The following is a 20,337-nucleotide window of genomic DNA, read 5'->3' on the forward strand; positions in this document are numbered from 1 at the left end:
GCCTCAGATCCATCCTGGGGACCGACATGGATCCTTTCTCTGGCCCAGGCTGCCCGGGTCTTCCTCATGACTGTTCATCACGGGCTTCCTTCTGCTTTTCAGAGGTCTTCCCAACTTGTGGCTTAAAAACACCAGCAGGAGGAAAAGCAAATAATGTTCTTAATGTAAATCCACAGCAAAAATGACTCAAGAACTGTTTCCCAGGGTTGGCAGGTATGGTTCCCTGCATTCTTCATCCAGAGGGTAACTTGAATGCATGGTGCTGATGAACGTGCCAGAAGCCTGAACTTTTAGGACTTGTTCACATTTTTGAGAACCTAAGGGGATAATCAATGGGCAGAAAGAGGGCTGAGCAGAAACACTTTGCCAGGGGAAGGGTGGAGAGGGGAAACTGGCTGAATCCTGAGATCATTCCCAAGAGGAAGGGAGCGCTACTTCCAAAAGCAGCAGCCGGAAAGTTGTGCCAAGGCTCTGCTCAAGGGGTCAGGGTGCTCTGGGTGGAGGCGGTGGTCCCTCTCGCAGTTCTGGGTTACTGTTTAGGCAAAGCGAAGTCCCAGGCAGTTTTCTGTGTGCACTTCCACATGGCCTGCATGAGGCGGGTGAAGCCCATGACTTTGGGCTTCTCTAGGCCTCTCATCAGCCGCTGCTTCATGATGGAAACAAATTCCTTATTGCTCAGCTCCCCATTGCCATCGCAGTCAAAGAGCACAAACACCACATCACACACATGGTTGGAGAGTTCCACTTTAGCTGTTGTCCTGGCCACCTGCTGCATGGTCACTTTACCAAGAGATGGCCCTGCCATATGCTAAAAGCTGAATGCAGTGTCCACATCATTAATATTCTTTAGGAAAGTAAAGAAGTCATCCACTTCCTGAAATGTCAGACCCTTTCCCTCTTTGAAGTGCTTCTTGAGCTGCTTCTGCATGGCAGTCAACTTCTTAGACTGCAGTCCACTGTAGGCCAGCAGCATGCCACTGAACTGCCTCTCAGTAATTTTCCTATCCACAGGGTCATGGTGTTCGAACCCTAATTTCAGAACATCATGCTGAAGTTTACCCTGAAATTCAAGGAAGTTTTTGATTGTCAGCTACCCCTTAAGATCAGCTCCAAAGGAGTAGGTTGTGAGGGCTGAACACAAGCCAGACTTTAGAGTGTTACCAGTAGTAGGACGATCTCTGTGACACATACCCGTACTGGTTTGGGAGCAAATGATGCTCTGAACCTACTCAAACTCCTCCATGTCTACTTCTCCATATCCAGTCAAGTCAAACATCTTGAAGGCAACTTCAAAATTTTTCTGAGGAGTAGAAAGAACAGTTGTAAGGAAAATGTAGTCCAAAAAGGATATGAGTCCACATTCTCCAAGGGTATAGAATATACTGCCTTCATCAGCAAATTTTTCTCGTTCCTGGGCAGTTTTCTTTCCATCAAAGCATTTTATTGTATATTGATCTAGACCCAAGTTTTCTGGTTGTTTTTCATTGCGTGTTATGAATCACACAAAATCTTGTGGAGTCATAAACACTTCAGATTCACCAGGTTCATTGATTACTTTCAAGGTGGCAAAATATTGGATGATTTTGTCTGGTGTGGAATACACTCGAATCCTATTCTCATATTCCATCACTTTTCTGTCTCTGAATCCAAAATGTTTCTTCTTTTTCTCTTCCTGATGAGGCTCAAGACAAACACCTGCAGCCTTTTTTCATGGTTACAAACCTCCCCTTCATCTTTATTCTTCCTTTTATCACCAAGTTCATTCTTTAGGTTGTTTACAGATGGTGGAGATTCTGCAAGGGCCCTCTTCCACAGGAGACCTGTACTTGCAGTTACTGCAGATGCTCCTAGGAAAGCCACCATCATTAGTTGTCACCTGATCTGGGTGGGCTATGATCCTCTATGGTAACATCGAGAGCCCACAGCCAGTTCTGCCAATGCAGAAAGGGAGTTAAGAGGAAACATTCTGTACACACTGGAGCTGCCAACCCTCTTGGGTCAAAGCCGCCCACCTCTAACAACCCGACCTTTTTGATTTATATCCAATTTTTATTCCTGTTTTATTAGGATCTCAGAGAGACTGAGTCATAGAGCAGCTAAGGAAATTTGCTCAGGGACAGCTTTAGTTGATGAGCTTTATACCCCAGTCTGTACTATCCAGTACTTAACCATTTCTCAGTGAACAAACAGGCAGAAGAATCCCTACATTAGGTGTTTTTGTCCATGATTCCTAGAAGAAGAGGGTCCCACATTTCTAATTTATCAACTGAGCGACTGTAACGGACCTTCTGTAGATTGTAAAGGAGAGCTCTGTACGTTTGCTTGTGGTTTATTCAGGGATGGGTATACAATGCTGGCATTGGAAAGTCAGGCAGGGACTGTATTTACAAGAAACTCTCTGAGCACTTGAGATCTGAAACCTATCTGACAATTATTAGATCAGCCTGTCTCTGTAGACAGGGGTGGAATGAAGCAAATTGGATTTTCCACCAATTCTCAAAGGGCATGAACTCAACTTTTGTGGTTCATAGGACAATTCAAGTTTTGATTTGGGGCAGAATGACCCCATGTAGAGAGGACAGCCTAGCTAGATTGTAAGAGCGTTCAGTTCTGTTTCAATGTGGGAGCTCCAGGGAGTCAGAATCTTAGTTTTATGTTTTATATAGAACCCATTGATATTAAATCACTTGGGGTTTTTTTTTTTGAAATAAAAATGTGTGTATTTATGTATGTGTGTATTAAGATTTACTATGACAGCCTTGTGTAGTTGGCCTTAAGAAAAACACAGGATATTTGAATGCATTTTACAAGAGTATATACGTTTCTCTGGTTGCTATATTTCCATACCTGATTTTATTTTATTTTTTTAAGATTTATTTATTTATTCATGAGAGACACAGAGAGAGAGAGGCAGAGACACAGGCGGGGGGAGAAGCAGGCTCCATGCAGAGAGCCCAATGTGGAACTCGATCCCAGTCTCCAAGATCATGCCCTGGGCTGAAGGCGGCGCTAAACCACTGAGCCACTCGGGCTGCCCCAAACCTGATTTTAGTTTTAAAAAATGGCACCACTTAAAGAAGTGCAGGAGTTTGAAAAGCACAAGTTTAAATGGTGATATAGACACGTTCATTCCACACCCCCACCCACATTCACTGATGTCACTAACTTGGCCTTAAGTTAACATATTTAAACCTCTTGTTAGTTAATGCTTATTCAATGAGTCTTTGCCTTATATTGCCTCTATTAGATTTACTTTTCTGAATATGCTTTTAAAATTTGAACTATGGGGCAGCCTGGGTGGCTCAGTGGTTTAGTGCTGCCTTTGGCCCAGGGCGTGATCTTGGAGACCCAGGATCGAGTCCCACGTCGGGCTCCCTGCATGGAGCCTGCTTCGCCTTCTGCCTGTGTCTCTGCCTCTCTCTCTCTCTCAAATAAATAAATAAATAAAATCTTAAAAAAAAATTTTTTTTGAACCATGTTAGTCAAAAGATGACAAGATAATCTTATCCTGGAAGTGAATCTGGTCTACCTTCCTCTCCTTAAAAAAAAAGGTTCATTTTTATCATTAAACCATTCTCCCAATATTGGTAATATGAAGGAGGATAAAGTCAAGGAAAATCCACATGAACAGGTAATCCTAGCAGTGCCTGTATTAGGCTAGGGGGGATACTTTCATGCTCATGCTACACGGTGGCTAAACTGATGCTCTGGCATAGTCAGCACTTGAAACTGAATCACAAGCCAGTCTCAAGCAATGTGATGAGGGAGTTCTAGAAAATAGACCTACATCCTTGTCTAGATTTCTGCTTTTGATCTGTGAGGCTTTGGTCATAATTTATTTAAATGTAAGATACAAATTGGATGTATTTCTCAATGACTAAAAACAAAAACAAAACAAACCCCCCCCCTAAAATTAAAAACCCTCAGAATTAGTGGTTCATATGAATCTGAGACCTACTCTGCTTTAACTGCATTACTCCTGACACGTGAATTCCCTGTTGGCTTGATCACAGGTTCACTCAGACTTGTTCCATTGTTTGCTTTACGGCAGAAGTCTGCATCTTACAAACCTCAGCTACTATCATCCTTTTGTTCTTAAACCCCATTTTCTCAAACAAATCTCATTCTGTATTTTGGACCATAGCTATTTACTTTCCCCTTAGAAAGCAGTTAGGAACACACTATTTTCATTTACAAAATGAAACATTTGTAAACTGGCTTAGGAGTAGGTGACCACATAATTAATCACCCAAAGCAGTGTATTTGTGAGAGTGAACGGGAATGTTACTAATAATTACACTGGAACAATAGGCTTAAACCGGGTGGCTCCAGTCAAATGGAGACATGTGGTCATTGCACTCGTGTGAACATATTGTCATGTGTACTGTCTGTCAGTATATAAATGGATTTGAATTCCTAGCCCTGGAGGTTTGCAACTGAAAACACAGTTGAAATCTTCCAACATTATTATCTACTTTGAATCTAAATTGATTCGATTAAAATTTGATTTGATTAAAATTTCTAGTCAGAAAGCCTTGTTAGCAAAAAAACAGAAAGTTATTATTTTCGACAAATATCTAGCAATGCTCTTTACTACCTGCTACAAGCCAGAAACCTGTGCTAGGCACTCCAGGGATGCAACTGTGTGCCAAATAGACAGAGTCCCTCATCATGAGGCTCACAGTCTGTGCAGAATGTAGATGAATTCGTGGACTGTTTCAGTGTTTTATGATGAGTGAAGAAAGGATGTCAAGAGAATACACAAGGATGACACTTCACACAGCCTTAGTGTAATACCCAAGCAGAGAGTTCAAGGATGTGCAGAAGTTAAAATGGTGAATGGAGAAGCGAAGTGTTCTAGGCTGAGGGGAGAGTGTGTTCAGAAACCAGGAGAGTAAAGTAGAAGGGAAGGTGGATCAGTCTTGCTGGGTGTGTAGCCCTGTGTGGGATGTAGTCTGGCAATGAAGCTGGATAAGTGGTCCCAGACCCTAAGAGCCCTTAAAAACTCTGATAGGGAATTTTAATGAGTGTAAGGGAGACACCAATGAAGGCTTCAGAGGCAATAATAGCAAGTGCTTTAGAGAAAGACCTCTCAGTCTAGGTGTGCAGAGTGGATTAGAGTTCTGGGTGCGAGGAGCAGGAGGGCGGTAAAACAAACCAGGAGAGCTAGAAGAGAGCCCTGACAGTGATGGACAAACGCTTAGGGTCAGCAGGACTTGGTAAGAGCTTTAATGTGCGGGGAGAGAGTTAGGATTTTCTTCCCCCAAAATTCATAGGTTGAATTCCTGACCCACGGTGTCCAGATACACGGGGAAAATTTAGACACAGCCTTAGAAGAAAGACCATGTGAAGATACAGGGAACAGACAGATAATTCCCTCAATTCTCAGCAGGAACCAACTCTGCCAAAACCTTGGTCTTGGACTCAGAGCCTCCAGAGCTTTGACCCAATACTTTTCTGTTGTTGAACCCACCTGGTATGTACTACGTGTTGAAGCAGCCCTAGGCAACTAATTCAGATGGCTACTCAGGTTTGAAGCTTAAATATGTGGGTACTTTTCAGGAAATGGTTTTAAACAAAAGCAAAGGAGCAGAAAAACCCATTGTGGGGAATAGTGTGACTCAGCTTTGACATGTTGACTTTGGGGTACTTGTCAGATCTCCACGTCAGGAGGTCCACCTGGCTGTTGAACAGTCAAGGGTCAGGAGAGACAGCAGAGCTGGAGTTCCAGATTCAAGAGTCATTGTATGTAGGGAGGAACTGGTGCCAGGGGGGTGGACATCAGGGGGAACACGTGAGGTGAGGTGAAGTGAAAGTAAGCGCTACTATGACCTTCATATTGGACACTTCCCTCACACACCAAGTAGGTGAAAAAGGCTGTTATATGTTGTTTTAAAAGATTTGCTTGTAGGAATTAGCATGAAAGGAGTTCGCAGCCAGGTCGGGATATCAAATAGAATGGCAGCCACCCAGAGGGCCAGTCTTGGCTACCCCTTGGGTCAAGGAGTTTCCCCTTTGAGGTGGTCCCAGAACCCACTCAGAAATTCTGACTCAAGCTCACAAAGCTTAGAGAGACACTGTGTAGCACCCAGATACCAAATTATTAATTTATAATAAATAGAACTGGCAGGTGGAACAGATACGCTGTCTGCCTAACCAACCTCTTCTATCATTTACAAAATTGCTACAGAGGGAAACAAATTATCAGAAGGTTGTTTGGTACGCATGGAATCAGAACAAGAGGGTTAGTTTAATGATTTGAATTAGTAATGAGATCAGGCTCCAATCACTTGATGTAGTGGCTCCCATGAGCAAGAAGGGATTGCCAATCCGACTGTGGACTGTAGCCCATCCATCCCCATCAGCCATCATCTGGCTGCCCCCCACCCTGAACAGTACTTGAGAGGCGCTGCCAATTTTCCACTCTGCAACTTTCCTTGCTTCCATAGATGATCCACTCCATTTTAAGGAAAACACAGTTTGTCTTTGGAATATGAATGTCTTCAATCAGATTAAAGGCTGATCCTGCTGCCCTAGGACCCATTCACTTTCTTTGAAATGACTCCGCGTCTCTTTGCTTTCACCCGTCATGTGTTGATTTTAAAGTTTCTTTTTTTTAAAAAAAAAAGAAAGATTTTATTTATTTATTCATAGAGACAGAGAGAGAGGCAGAGACACAGGCAGTTTCTCCTCAATTCTACATTCTTAGCTGTGGGGGTGGGGATGGGTGTTGGAGAAGAGATTTTGCCATGGCTCTCATTTAAAATTTTTAAGTAGGAAAAAAAAATAAAAATAAAATAAAAATTTTAAGTAGGGATGGATATAATATTTTCAAAACAGTGATTTTGGAAATGATTATTTCAGGAGAAATGTCTTTCAGCAAATTTCTGTAGATGTCAATTTGTAAAATATTATTAATTCAGCTGTTTCATATATAACGTTTCCGTTTTCCTACTCATTCTAACGAGAATGCCAAGCTTCTCTGGAGTCAGGTGGCTCTCTTACTATGGGGGCACTTCTGCTACTGAGACTTTTTATAATTCAGATGACACAGTACCACAACGGGGAGAAGGCAGTGCACATTTATTTGAGGGTTGTCATTTCTTTGAGACCTTTTGAATATTTTCCTTTTACTTTAAATAGGTAAATAATGTTTCTTTCTGGGGCTGTTTTTCATCAAATGCAAGTTGGACTTGCAAGTAAAGTTGACAAAACTTTGAGCTTCTCTCTCCCCATAGCTCCAGGTCAGTGAAATTAAATTAATAGGGCTTCTCCTTTTAACATAATCTGTTATCAAAAGTCATATGTTCTATGGAGATAAACATGAGTCTCTTTTATACTTGTTCTCTTTCATCTTTTGCTGTTTCTGTTGGTGTTCTGGGTGGGGCCCTAGACGGGCAAACCTGACAGTTGGGATTTTTATCCATATAGGCTTGCTTGTAAGATGAAGCTCTTCACAGGAAAAAGATTTCAAAATTTAGTCAAGGTGCCATTTTCACAGTCAAAATGTTTCCTCCTAAATATATTCTCTGGTCTTTAAATTGGCCTGACCCCCCAAATCCTCCTTCTTGGTCTGAGCAAGGATAGAGGTGAGGAAAGACAAATCAATAGAAATAAAACACAGTTTGGCTCCCAAAGGGCCCCTGATGTTCTAGGGGTGGGGACAGACACATATATGCAAGTAGCAGCCACACAGTGGCAGGTGTTCTCAGAGAGCCACAGATGTTGCAGAAGAAAAGGATGTGTAGAGAAGCCCATTGGAGGGTGGGGCAGGTCTGTAAGTGTGTGCCACACATTTAGAAACAAGGACCTTGATTCATGAGACACTGCTATTTCTGTGGAGTTGGCTTTCTGCACACTTTTAGGGAGGCTTAGATTTGAACGAGGGGGGCTAATTCTATCAGAGGGAGCAGAGCTGGAATGTGCTGGATAGGAATCCCTCCTTGAACGGAACAATGGATAGTGAATGTCACCTGAATGCAACACCAGCTTTTCAAAGGGAGCAATTTGAGGGGATGCAGGGCCACGGCCCTGCTGTAAATAATCAGTTTTAGAGAGGAGTCTCCTAAAATCTTCTCAGCTAGCCCCTTAGCAGGAATGAGTTAATGGTGGGGAGGGAGTCTGTGCCACAGATGCCTGTGGGGTTTAAGAGGAGGGTTCAACAACAGGGAGATGGAGAGTTGCCAGGGTATCCCTTCCTGGCCAAAACTGCCTCTGACGATATCTCACACTCGGTTCTTTTCAAGATCCCCAAAGAAAATGCACTGGAGCCGATGGCAGTGAAATCTGCTGCCTCCAAGGGAACAGCTCTTCCCAGAGCTAAGCATGGATTTGGTCTCCAGCCTAGGTTTAGAGAAAAGACGGAGGAAGGTTCTCCTAGCTCCTCACACCGGCGACCCAGGCATCCCTCGTACCCACGGAGAAAAGGTGATACTCAGGAGCGGACCTGATGCTGACCATTCTGAGCAGTTGTGCTTGCTACCCTGGGAAATGTGGGCCACAAGGTCTTCATCTCAGAGGAAGTAAAAATCACCAGACCAGTGGCTCCCACCAGTTTATTAATTTTGAAGCCCCTATTGCAATCACCAGGAGCCAGAAGTGCCACCTAAAAGCAATAAGAAAATAATAAATAACGTCTGTCTGCTCAAGATGCTTTCACTCCAGTGACTTACCCCTTTCATTCCTGGCTTATCTATTTCAACGTCGTAATCTAATTCTATAATGGTTGAGGGAGTGGGGAGGAGTGCAAGTTGAATAGGAAGGGGTCACACGTGATAAGAATCACATTTGGAATGTCATTATAAGAAGTAGCTTCTAATTTTTAAGTATCTGTTCCTACTCTTGATTTAGAATATCCGCTCTTACAGATGACTTAGTTTGCCCCTCTCCCTCGAATCAAATCAATCTCCTATCTTCTGCTCTCCAAAGATGCTCCTGATTATCTGGGAACTGGATAGCCATCACATACCTTTTTAGGTGTGCTTCGTGGTGGGCACAAGCTGAGCTAGGTATTTTGTGTGCCAGGGAGCGCTCAGCAAAGCTGTGCTCGCACTGAATAATGAGACCTTTTGCTAAGTGCAGCGTACCGAGCTTTGTTGATAATTATTCTGCACTGCTAGTAAAGAACCCAAACACACAGGAGTTTCGAATGATTTCACAGCTGATTTATATGCACAAAGAATAATTAGCATCATGTAATTTTCCTTGCCAGATTGATTCTCATTTGAATATCGAAAGATACGTCATTTAAAAATAATTTCATACCTCGCTGATGAACTAAAATTGAGACGTTGGGCACATATGGTTTGTATATGCTAGTGGGCAAGTGGACAATCATCCTCTCTCTTAGGAAGTAGGGACAGCAAAACCCACGAAAAGTTAATTACCGACCTTGGAGAGAAGCAACCGTCATTTCTAAGCCTGTTATCTTGAAAAGGGAACCTGGGCCTCACAACTTGATAGCCAACTGCGCCACCTGCAATATTATAGAGGGGCTTGGAAATAACACCATTGACATCAAAACTCCACAAATTAAGAAAGACAGATACAGTATTTCCACTCACCTTCTTAAGGATGAATGACTTTAGAGCTACAGCAGACTGACTTGGTTTTAAAGAAAGGAGCGTGTTGAGAGACATCTCCCCGATGATGATGCCATCCAGGGCCTGCCCTGGCACACTTGCATCAGAGGGCTGTGCCCACCCCACACAGCACTTTCTCTGTGTCATTCTGGCCAACTTCCCAGCCTTCCTCCTCTGCAGTTCTCCAGACTTCGAAATTAGGCCTCCATCACCACCAAAACTCCCTGCTTGGCTCTGCTCTGGGAAGCCCCCCAAGCCCATGCATGGAAGCAGTTAGCCCTGACTGTGCAGGGCAGGCCCTGAGCCACGCTCCCACAGCCATGTTCAGCTAGTCAAGAGGATATAAGGCCCCATAGGTCAGTAGGGCAGCACCGCTGCATGGGACCAGCCTCACCTTTGCTCTGTCCCATCCAGGAACCTGGGTCAGCACCTTGCTTCCCCCATGCCTCAGCCTTGCCACCATTAGCCACATGATCTCTTATTTTATAGGATGTGTTTCTGCAGCTGTCCTGCTCCTCACTCCAGTCCATGTGCTGGGGTTCTTGCTCCCTGCCACCCCCAGGTGTGTCTGTCTGCCTCAGAGCTCCAGAAACCCCGTGTAAGTCAGCCCACCCCAATGCTTGCTTCCTGTGTGCCAGGGCTGCCAAACCACTCACTAGGACGCCTCATCTGACTGGTCTTGTGTGGAAAGCCCTCAGGTTCTGACATTCCACTCCCTCATTGATTTCAGTGAGTTTAAATGTCACTTACTATAGAACCAGAATGCTTTTAAGCTAAATAAATTTTCTCTAATTGGTGAGATTTCAGGGTGCAGCAATGAGAAGACTTTCAGGCCATATATATATCCGACACATATAAAAAAAATCAGGTATTGGCAAAAAGTTGGACGTAGACGCATCTTTGGAGAATGAGGGTGCATAACTCATTGTGAATGTCACTTCACTGAAAGTCACACTCACATTGTCCTCCCCACAGTGAAGTTATAAGAGTTCATGTTAGCGACTGATTTTATTTTTGAATAGCATGGCTACTAATATTTGTAATATTGTCAACAGTACAAGTCAAAATTATTTTCTAGAATTTGACCTCATAAGCAGAGCCTTTTGAGGCTTGATTTGATGGAGTTAATTTGTATCGACCAGGACCTGGTGTCGGGGGCTTATGTGGATGAGGATGGTAAGTGGTAGTTGGCTGATGGTAGAGAGTTTGGGCACTTAGGAGAACAAGAGCAAACTGATGTGAATCACTACCATAGACGTTCTGGAATAACAGCAAAGGAGAACCAAGATCCAGTATTTTCAGGGCCAGGTGATCATCAAGGACTGTAGCTAGCCTGGCTTAAAAACCAGACTCTTGCTTCACAGATGGTGTCTGTGATGAGGTTCTTAGCCAGTTATATAAAAACTTATTCTAGGAATCCCTACATTTCATCTCTTGTCTAGAAATAAGAGGGGAAAATACTTTTATCTCTCTCAACTGCAGTCACTTGCATTTTAGGAAGGACCGATGTGATTAATCTTAAAAATTCAGGCCCTGACACAAACTGAATTTCCTCCTCTCACAGTCAGGTGTCATCCCCGAAATGAGTCTGGCCTGGGGGGAGCCACAGCAACACCTGCCCGCCTCCTTCAGCACTTCTGAAGTTCCCAGAGCTCCTGTCTGATTATCCCATTTGGCTTAGCAGTTTGCTCCTTGGGTCTTGAAAAACAAAATGAAACAAAACAAACCAGTTATTGGAGGCAGTCAGGATTCCATGGGTGGTGCAACTCAGTAAGAAGAGCAAAGTTTGTAGCCTGAGACTTAATGGAATCACAGGACGGCCACTACCTACTACTGTGATCTCAGACATCTTACCATCTCTGGGCCACAGTTTTCTCCATGAATAGGAATAGTAATGTCCAAATACAAATAGGAAGAATAATACTTACTTTGCAAATTTATGGAAAGATTAGAATGTACCGGTGTGTAGTATGTGCTCAGTAAAAATTTGTGGAATGTAGTGGAATAGCTAATTTCATGCATATCTTTTGGGGTTACATATGTTCCAGGACATTTAAGTCCTCAACAAAACCATCAGGCAGAGAGGGCAGAGGGGTGTCCTTGAACAGTGAAGACTAGCTGACCCTGACAAAGGGCATCCTGAGACTCAGGGTACCCATGGTCACAAAAAAGAACTCACCTTAGTGCTCAGACAATGCAAATAAAGCAGAAACACTGCCTTTTGAGATGTCTTTATTACTGTGTTTCTAGATATTTCTTTTTTAAAGTAATTCTATGCCCAACGTGGGGCTTGAACTCACAACCCCAAGACTAAGAGTTACATGCTCTACTGATGAGCCAGCCTGGCACCCCTGTTTCTAGTTCTCTTCGTCGCAAAGTCTGAATCCTGTATGTCTGCCTTTCTCTTGCTTTTTTTTTTTTAAGATTTTATTTATTTATTCATGGGAGACGCAGAGAGAGGCAGAGACACAGGCAGAGGGAGAAGCAGGCTCCATGCAGGGAGCCCGAAGTGGGACTTGATCCTGCCCTGAGCCAAAGGTAGATGCTTAACCACTGAGCCACTCAGGTGTCTCTCTTGCTTTCTCTTTGGCTCCTTCTCACCTCTTATTTTCCTGGCCCCATTTCTTATCCTCATTTCCATAATGAGTAACTCCATGGCTAAGATCCATCTTAATCCAGCTATATGACCTACCACAATTTAGGTGAATTGCATGAGATTGCATGAGATTCTATATACAGAAGAACTTGGTAAACTGTAAAATCTTATACAAATGTAAAGAATTGTGACATTTGGTGGGGATGATGCTTATAATGATGACCAAAATCCAGTGGGTTAACCCTAAAGATGTCTCTGCACCTTTGAGTTCTGATCTAGAGCAGTTAATGAACATTTAAGCAACTGTGCTTACTGGTGAAAAATAATTAGTTTGATAATCAATTAAATTCTCTGCTGGTGTGAATGAGCATGTGAATAAAAAGGAAATCAGTGTATATAATCTTTAGGAAAATCTCCAACTGTGTTTCACACCAGTCTCAACAAACTGAATCATCATGGAATTGGGAAATGATTGGAGTAGATTGCAAAAGTGGAGACAGTAGAGATAAATGATGACTATTTTGGAGGAAAATGTGCATGTCTATAAAGCACTTTTTGAGAATTTTTGAAAGGTGGTCCTTCCTGCAGGTGGAAGGAGCCAGGAAGAGAGGGCCAGGACCACAGAAGGCCAGACGGAGTTCAGCCCCAATGCTGCTGGGACCAGGCACCCTCAGGCAGGCCACCACCTGTCAGTCCTGCTGGGGAGTCCTGAGTGGGAGCCACCCAGTCCTCTACAGATTGGTTTTTGGGACTATTGCATTTGACAGTAATGTTTCAAGCACATTGCAGACACTTAGGAAATTTATGTGAAAGAACTAAAGGGAAGATGGGAAATTGGGAAAGGGGGAAAAATAAAGAAGAAGGTTCTGGATGCCAAGTGTTTAAGGATCTTGTCCCTGTCTCTGGGATCTCATGATCTCACCATGGAGTAGGGCTTGTTGGTGAGTAGATGGTTGATGCAAGATTGACAATTTGCATCCTCTTTTAAAAACTTGAAGCATCCTCTTCTCATAACCAAAGATATTTAAAAGAAAAAAAAAAGTCCATTTTACTTTTGAGCAAATGCAGGTCGTATCCCTACTTGGAATTGGGAGTGAAATATATCTTGAGAAGACTGAAGAAACCAGAAAGAAACCCTAAAATGTTGGAGTGTTTAGGAAGACAGGAGAGAAAATCAAACTGAGTTTAATTACATTAGAAGTTGATTCCAGGGGCACCTGAGTGGCTCAGTGGTTGAGCATCTGCCTTTGGCTCAGGTCATGATCCCGGGGTTCTGGATCGAGTACTGCATCCGGCTCCCCACAGGGAGCCTCCTTCTCCCTCTGCCTATGTCTCTGCCTCTCTTACTGTGTCTCTCATGAATAAATAAATAAACCTTAAAAAAAAAAAAAAGAAGTTGATTCCATCGTGAATGGTAAGGATTGGTGAGTACTTCCTCAGCAAATCTCAGGATCCTGGAGGGAATTTTAAATCACCATGGTGTATGCAAAGCGAGTGGGGTTTCCTAAACCCAAACGTAAAAGTTCATGTCCAAAAGCAGCAAACACAGCCTTACGTGTCACTGTGAGAAAGCATGGTTGAACTTCTTTTCCCAATGTGTATTGCAATGTTAGCAAAACAGGATTTTACTTTTTTAAGATTTTATTTATTTATTTGACAGAGAGAGTGCACAAGCAGGGGCAGTGGCAGGCAGAGGGAGAGGGAGAAGCAAGCTCCCCACTGAGCAGGGAGCCCAATGCAAAGCTGGGCACTAGATCCCAGGACTCTGGGATCGTGATCTGAGCTGAAGGCAGATGCTTAACCGAGGGAGCCACCCAGGCACCCCAAATCAAGATTTAAAAAGGAAAACAAATCAAAGCGTTTTTTTCTTCTAAGAAGAAAATGGAATGATCTTCTCAGGATAGTAAGGCTTTCTAGCTGAGGCTGCAAAGCAGCCAGGAGGCATGAAAAGTAGCAACAGGGACTCCCATGACTAAACCCTTAAAAAGTGTGAAATAGTTAATTTCACAGGAGGCTTTCCTTGTTCTTTGGTAAAGCTTGGTGAATTTACTGACTGATTCGTTAATATAGACTTTCGCTCACATGTTTGTACTATTCTTTCAAGCTTTCCACCCAAGCTCTTCAAATAGAATCTCTAAGAAAAGCTTTCAATGTGAGTGGGAGAAACAGCTGAACACCTTGCTGGAGTATTCTGTGGGGAATTGTATTATTATAATTTGTATTATTATACTCAGTTTTATTAAATTTTCTTTTCTTTCTACCTAATGTTCTTTTTCTGTAAGAGGGAAAGCCAAAAAAAAAAAAAAAAGGTCTAAAATCACTTTTATGACTTTTAGTTTATAAAGTTAAAAAATTACCATAAAAAAAGAAAATCATTCTTTAATGCAGTGGCTAAAATTAGGCATTCTATAGTCTTAATAATTATATTCTGGTGTTAAATTAACTTTTGAACAATACTCTGCAATTCAAGTAGCAGACGGCAAAGAAACCAAATTGCATGTTATTTCATTTTTTATGAGTAAGAAGTATTGGTCCCTTTCAAACCTGAGTAGTTCATATTGATGGCTTTAATTATTTTAGGGCCTGGCTTGTTTTTCACTTAAATGTACACATGGAATTTAAAATAACTTTTGAGCCCCCACAATGTATTTATTTTCCCTGGATTTTCTATTAACATCAAGACAATGGCTTCTAGAGTTGATGACATCTACCTTTTTCCTACGTAACTGGCTGTTCTCATGCCATGTCAATAGTCCAGCTGTGGGCATAACTTCACATTATTCTATCATTAATCTAATTAAACGGTCCATATTCTCATGCTTGCTCTAATTCAGCCACAATAATAAACTGCAAATATTGGGATGTTGCATTTTTCATTACACGCCTATTAGGTTTATTGGTGTGATTTGATCTTACAATTATGATATTAAAGTGTAAACGAACACGGGGCTATTACTTAGATAATTCTTTGTTTACACTTAGGCATAATACAGAGAAGATTTTAAAAATCATGGTTGGCTTCCTTCCTTTTGATTTTCCCCAGAATGCTATAACTTTGGTTCTGTCCATCTGGTGCAGTGATGGTAGACTTGTAAGCATATGGGAAATATGTCAAATATAAGGTTATCGGTGGACAGTGGAACTCTGAACATCAAAACTCAATGAAATATTGACTGAGAATCTAGAGATATCCTGCCTCCAAAAACATGCTTTTTAGAGAAATATGATAGAAAAAGATATGTAGAAATAGTAATGCTGTACAAAATAATGTATATTAAGCACTAAGTTACAAATATTTTGAGTTCAAAAGTGACAGGTTATAAACTTTTAGAGCTAGTCGGAAATTTAGACTCACCTAGTCCCACTCCCTTATTTTGCAGGGAAAAAGAAAAACGAAGGTCCAGAAAGGTTAAATGACTTGTCTAGGGTGACTCAGCATGTACGTGGCAGGATGGAAAGTAGGGTCCCCTAACTCCCAGCCCAGGCCTCTAAGGACCATGACTGCCTGCCATCATCTCCAAAGGGCGATCAGGGAGTGCTTCATAGCAGACGTGGGATTTGAATTAGGTTTTGAAAACCCAAATTCAGGGCCTCTCAGGTAGAACTCTACAGGTTGGACATTGTACCTCTCTAGCAGGTGCCATTCCCGTAGGTTCTGATGACCGCAACCCAGAGGGAAAGACATAAGGCAGGATTTATACAGGCAGAGAATACGAAATGGTGTTGTGTTGGGGCGCTTTGACTGGCTCTGGGTCACTTTCCCTGGGTATGTTTCTGTTTGAGTAACAGACCACCTGAGCCCAGAACAACCCTCAAGGAAAATCAGGTCAAATCAATAGGACTTCATTTCAAGAACGGGCACTTCAGGAATCCTTGGCATTACTAAAGCCTTGACTAGGGCTTGAGTCCTGGCTCTACTGCTTACAGTCTATGTGACCTTAGATAAGTTACTTAACCTCTCTGAGCTCAAAGATAATGGTAGCACCTACCTCACAGGGTTGCTGTGAACATTAAATGAGGTCGTATTTATAAAGCAATTATCAGAGCACCTGGTCTATAGTAAGTATGCTATAGTATAGTATAGGGTCTTAGTCCATTCCAGATGCTGTAACAGAAATACCACGACTCCAGGGCAGCTTACGCAGCATTTATTTGTCACAGTTCTGAAGGCTGGCAAGACCAAGATCAAGGCACCAGGGATGCCTGGGTGGCTCAGTGGTTGAGCATCTGCCTTCGGCCCAGGGCATGATCATGCAGTCCTGAGATCCGGTTCCACATCCGGCTTCTTGCATGGAGTCTGCTTCTCTCTCGGCCTATGTCTCTACCTCTCTCTATATATATCTCTCATGAATAACGTCTAAAAAATAATGTCTTTTAAAAAAAAACAAGGCACCAGTAGATTCAGTGGCTGGTCCATAGACAGCTGTCTTCTTGGTCCTGTCACAGCTAAAGGGAAGAGGGAGCTCTATGGGGTCTCTTTTATAAGGGCACTGATCCCATCATCAGGGCTCCATCCTCATGATGTAATCACCGTCCCAAAAAGTTCCACCTCCTAATACCATCACCTTGGGGATTATGTTTCAATATGAATTTGGGGTTGAGTTTCGGGATAAGCAAACACTGAGTCTGTAGCAGTAAGTATGAAATAATGGGTCACCGTTTTAACCATTAGGGTCCTAATCCATCGTGGAAGTCTGCAGCTAGTCCTCAGTTGGCCCTGAGCAATCCCTCTGAGGACTCCGAGGCCTTGGGAGAAATCAATTCCACTTTCTTCCTTGAGGCAACAAAGTCAAAGGCATGTATCTGGGACATTGTGAAAAATGCATTCATGAGCAAAGCCCTTCTGGCATCTCTCCCTCGGCGACCATAAAGCACTGTGCCATTTATTCAAAGAGCATTAAGACTGTTACCGTTTTCAGATTTTGAAATACCTTCTCTAAAAAACAGCTCCCCATGATGCCCATGCTCGGTATCTATCACAAAATCACCAGCAGTCATTGTCCTCTCCTACTCTGGCTTCAGAGCATCTAACGTCTTCATGTGCTTTAAGGACACATATATTTGGAATTTCTTTTCCTGGTGTCCAGTGTCTAGAGTAGAAGATCTGGCTGAGCTTGCGGCTGGCATCACAGAGACTAAGTGATTTTCAGTATCAGGAGTGCAGATCTGTCCTTCCATTAAGGGAGAAAGAAGATCACTGGATGCTAGGATGTCAGAGCAGACATCTGATACATTCCCCTTCTTTTCTGATAAGGTGGCAGTGTGGGCACAGGGGGCATTTAGGTGAAGCTACAAGGACAGCTGGAGCCAGTCCATCTTTCACTAGAAGCAGGAGGTCTAGAAAGGCAAAAGGGTAATGACATGCTGTCTCTTATAATTAATATTCTCCCAAAGGCTTTCCTTCCTGTGCTGTTAGTTCAAAGACCTCAGTGCCTCTGAACTTCCGTGTGGATGCTGCTGAGCAGCCCTTGTGGGTGGGGATCTCCTAGGAAAGGGGAGATGAGGTGATGAGGTGGGGAGAAGGGCCCACCCCCTTTCTCCATCTGCAGGAGGAGGGCCAATTTGGAGCTATCCTGGGGCACTTGTTCAACCCAAACAAAGACTTCCTGTCTGGAAGCATCGAAGGGGATGTCTATTTATACTCCAGGTGTCATTTTGGAGTTTGATTCTGCTTCATTACACCACATGGGTTTCCACTAGAGAGAGATGAGGAAAATCCAGCAGCCTGTTTCCCCATGCTGAGGCATCATTGAGATATAAAAGTCGGGGCTTTTAGGTGCTCCATATTTAAATCCCTCTCATGGCAGCCTGTCTACAACTTCCATTAGGAAATTGGATTATAATATGTTGTAATGTCTGACAGTTTTTCATTCATTTAATTTGACTCATTCTTGTGGTTCTTGCTTCAATGTTAAATCCCAGCTTTAAACACTTTGTGGTTTGGGGAACATGGAAATTCATTATGATCCAGTTTGGCCCAGAGCAGATACTCAGTTGTCATTTGCTCTCTCTCGGGGAGAGTTGGTGAAGATTCAGGGGGTCGCAGGATAAGAAAAATACAATCTTTGCCTCTGCAGAACTTACCATGGCAGGGGACAGAAGGAGGATTTAAGAGTAATATAGTAAGTGGCCCTTTACAAGCAATATGCACAATTTGGTCTGATTATTACTGCAGCTCTGTAGAAATATCTGTGAACCTTGGCTTCCTTGCCTGAGAAATGGAGATTAATCCCCTAAAGAGCTATCATAACGCAGTAACTAAGAACGTAGTCATTAAGAGCAGAGGCTCCCACTCCGACTGTTTGAGTTCAAATCTCACTTCTACCACTCAGATCTAACTGCTCTGAGTACTTGTTCTGGAACTCCAAGTTATATTACTTCTCCACACTTCAGTGTTCTCACCTGACCAGTGAGCTTTATGACAGGACCTGCAGCAGGGTTGCTAGAAGGATTAAATGTCCAAAGTACTCAGAATTGATTAGGCACAATGTAAGCTCTTGATGAAAATTAGCTATTGATATTATTCATGTTCTCACATATTACACATTAATTTATTTCACTGATGAACCAGAGAAATGTGACTGGAATAGGCATCCAGTGCTTCTAAGCTAATAGTCCCGTTATCTTTCCCCTGTATAATAAAACTTCCCTTAAAATATAAATAATGATGGTTCAAGACCCAACATAAGTGCTGTCTGTGCAGTTAGAGATGTACAGACCTGCTGAGGAGGTGGGACCCTGACTTCACCGTCTGCATTTTTCTAGACCTACCACAGAACAGAGGCTGGCGCATAGTAGATGCTCAGTAAATGGTATTAAGGACAATACTGTTGAATATGAGCAAATAATGAGGAGGTGGGACATCCCATGGCATGTTCAGGGATCTAAGCTTAGGATGTCTTGAATTTCATCCAAGATATGTTGTATTAGTTTGCTAGGGCAAGAACAGATTTTCATGAGCTTGGTGTCTTAAAATAACAGAAATTTATTCAGTCACAGTTCAGGAGGCCAGGGTATGAAATGGTAGGGGAGGAAAAACTTTGTCTTCTACCCCCTTAGATTTACACCTGGAGCCCTGCAAGTTATAATAGTTACTATAACAAAAGGCAGATTAACAGGAGAAGAGGCATAATACTTTTATTTGATGTTAATATTTAATTTTTATATGAACACAAGGGTCTCACAGAAAAGGAGATGAAAACCCATAAAGTGGTTAGGCCAGAAAGCTTATATACTGTTTTAACACAGAATGATGAATTTGTGGAGAAAAGACAGGACAAAGTGTTTAGGATTTTCAGGGGGAGTAAACCGTGAGAAAGTAAATATATGGAAGGAAACTAATGGAAGATAAGGATTATTTATTTATAGGGCCTATGTGCAGATTTACATCAGTGCCATCTTCAGTGATAAGAGTTGTCTCCTATTCCTGGTACAGGAGAGAGGAAGGGAGGACACCTCCACAAAGGGAAGTTTATACCCTCCTTTTCTGTAGAAAGTGGGGGAGAGTACAGAGCTTTTTCTCCATCTGGGATTTCTCAGTTACCTCCAGCTCAAAATGGTTTGTATCCCAAAGTGGTATATTTTGGAGCAGCATAGTTTGATCCCATTCAGAACCAAGATATGTGCAAGCTGGTTCCTCTTGGATGTTCAAGGAGCGAATCCTTTCTTGCCTCTTCCCAGCTTCTGTGGTTCCATGTTCTCCTTGGCTTGGGACCACATCACCCCAATCTCTGACTGCCTTCACATGGCTTCCTCCTCTGTGTGTCACCTCCTTACTCTTCTCTTAAGAGGACATTTGTTATGGAATTCAGGGTCTACCCTAACCCAGGATGATCTTCTTTCAAAATGTTGAACTAAATTACATCTGCAGACTCTTTTTCCAAATAATGTACCCTTAGTTTCAGGTGTTCAACGTAGTGATCAACAATTCTATATATTATACTATACTCACCATGATAAGGGTAGTTACCATCTGTCACTATACAACATTATTACAATATTATTGACTATATTATCTATGCTATACTTTCCATCCTGTGACTTATTTTATAACTGGAAATTTGTGCCTCTTAATCCCCTTCACCTATGTCACTCATCTCCCTGACCCAGTGCTCTGGGAACTACTAGTTTATTTTCTGTATTTATTATTCTGTTTCTGTT

General features: G+C 42.5%; 1 protein-coding gene and 1 pseudogene across 5 annotated transcripts in view; one reads left to right on the forward strand and one right to left on the reverse strand.

Moving 5' to 3' along the window:
- The window catches only part of FRMD4A (FERM domain containing 4A), a 739,423-nt gene that overhangs the window by 222,215 nt on the left and 496,871 nt on the right, over positions 1–20,337 (forward strand). The window lies entirely within an intron of this gene.
- LOC140632902 (calcium uptake protein 1, mitochondrial-like) lies at positions 242–1,965 on the reverse strand (annotated as a pseudogene).

Source organism: Canis lupus, chromosome 5 (genome assembly GCF_048164855.1).
Source record: "Canis lupus baileyi chromosome 5, mCanLup2.hap1, whole genome shotgun sequence".
Lineage (NCBI taxonomy): Eukaryota > Metazoa > Chordata > Mammalia > Carnivora > Canidae > Canis > Canis lupus.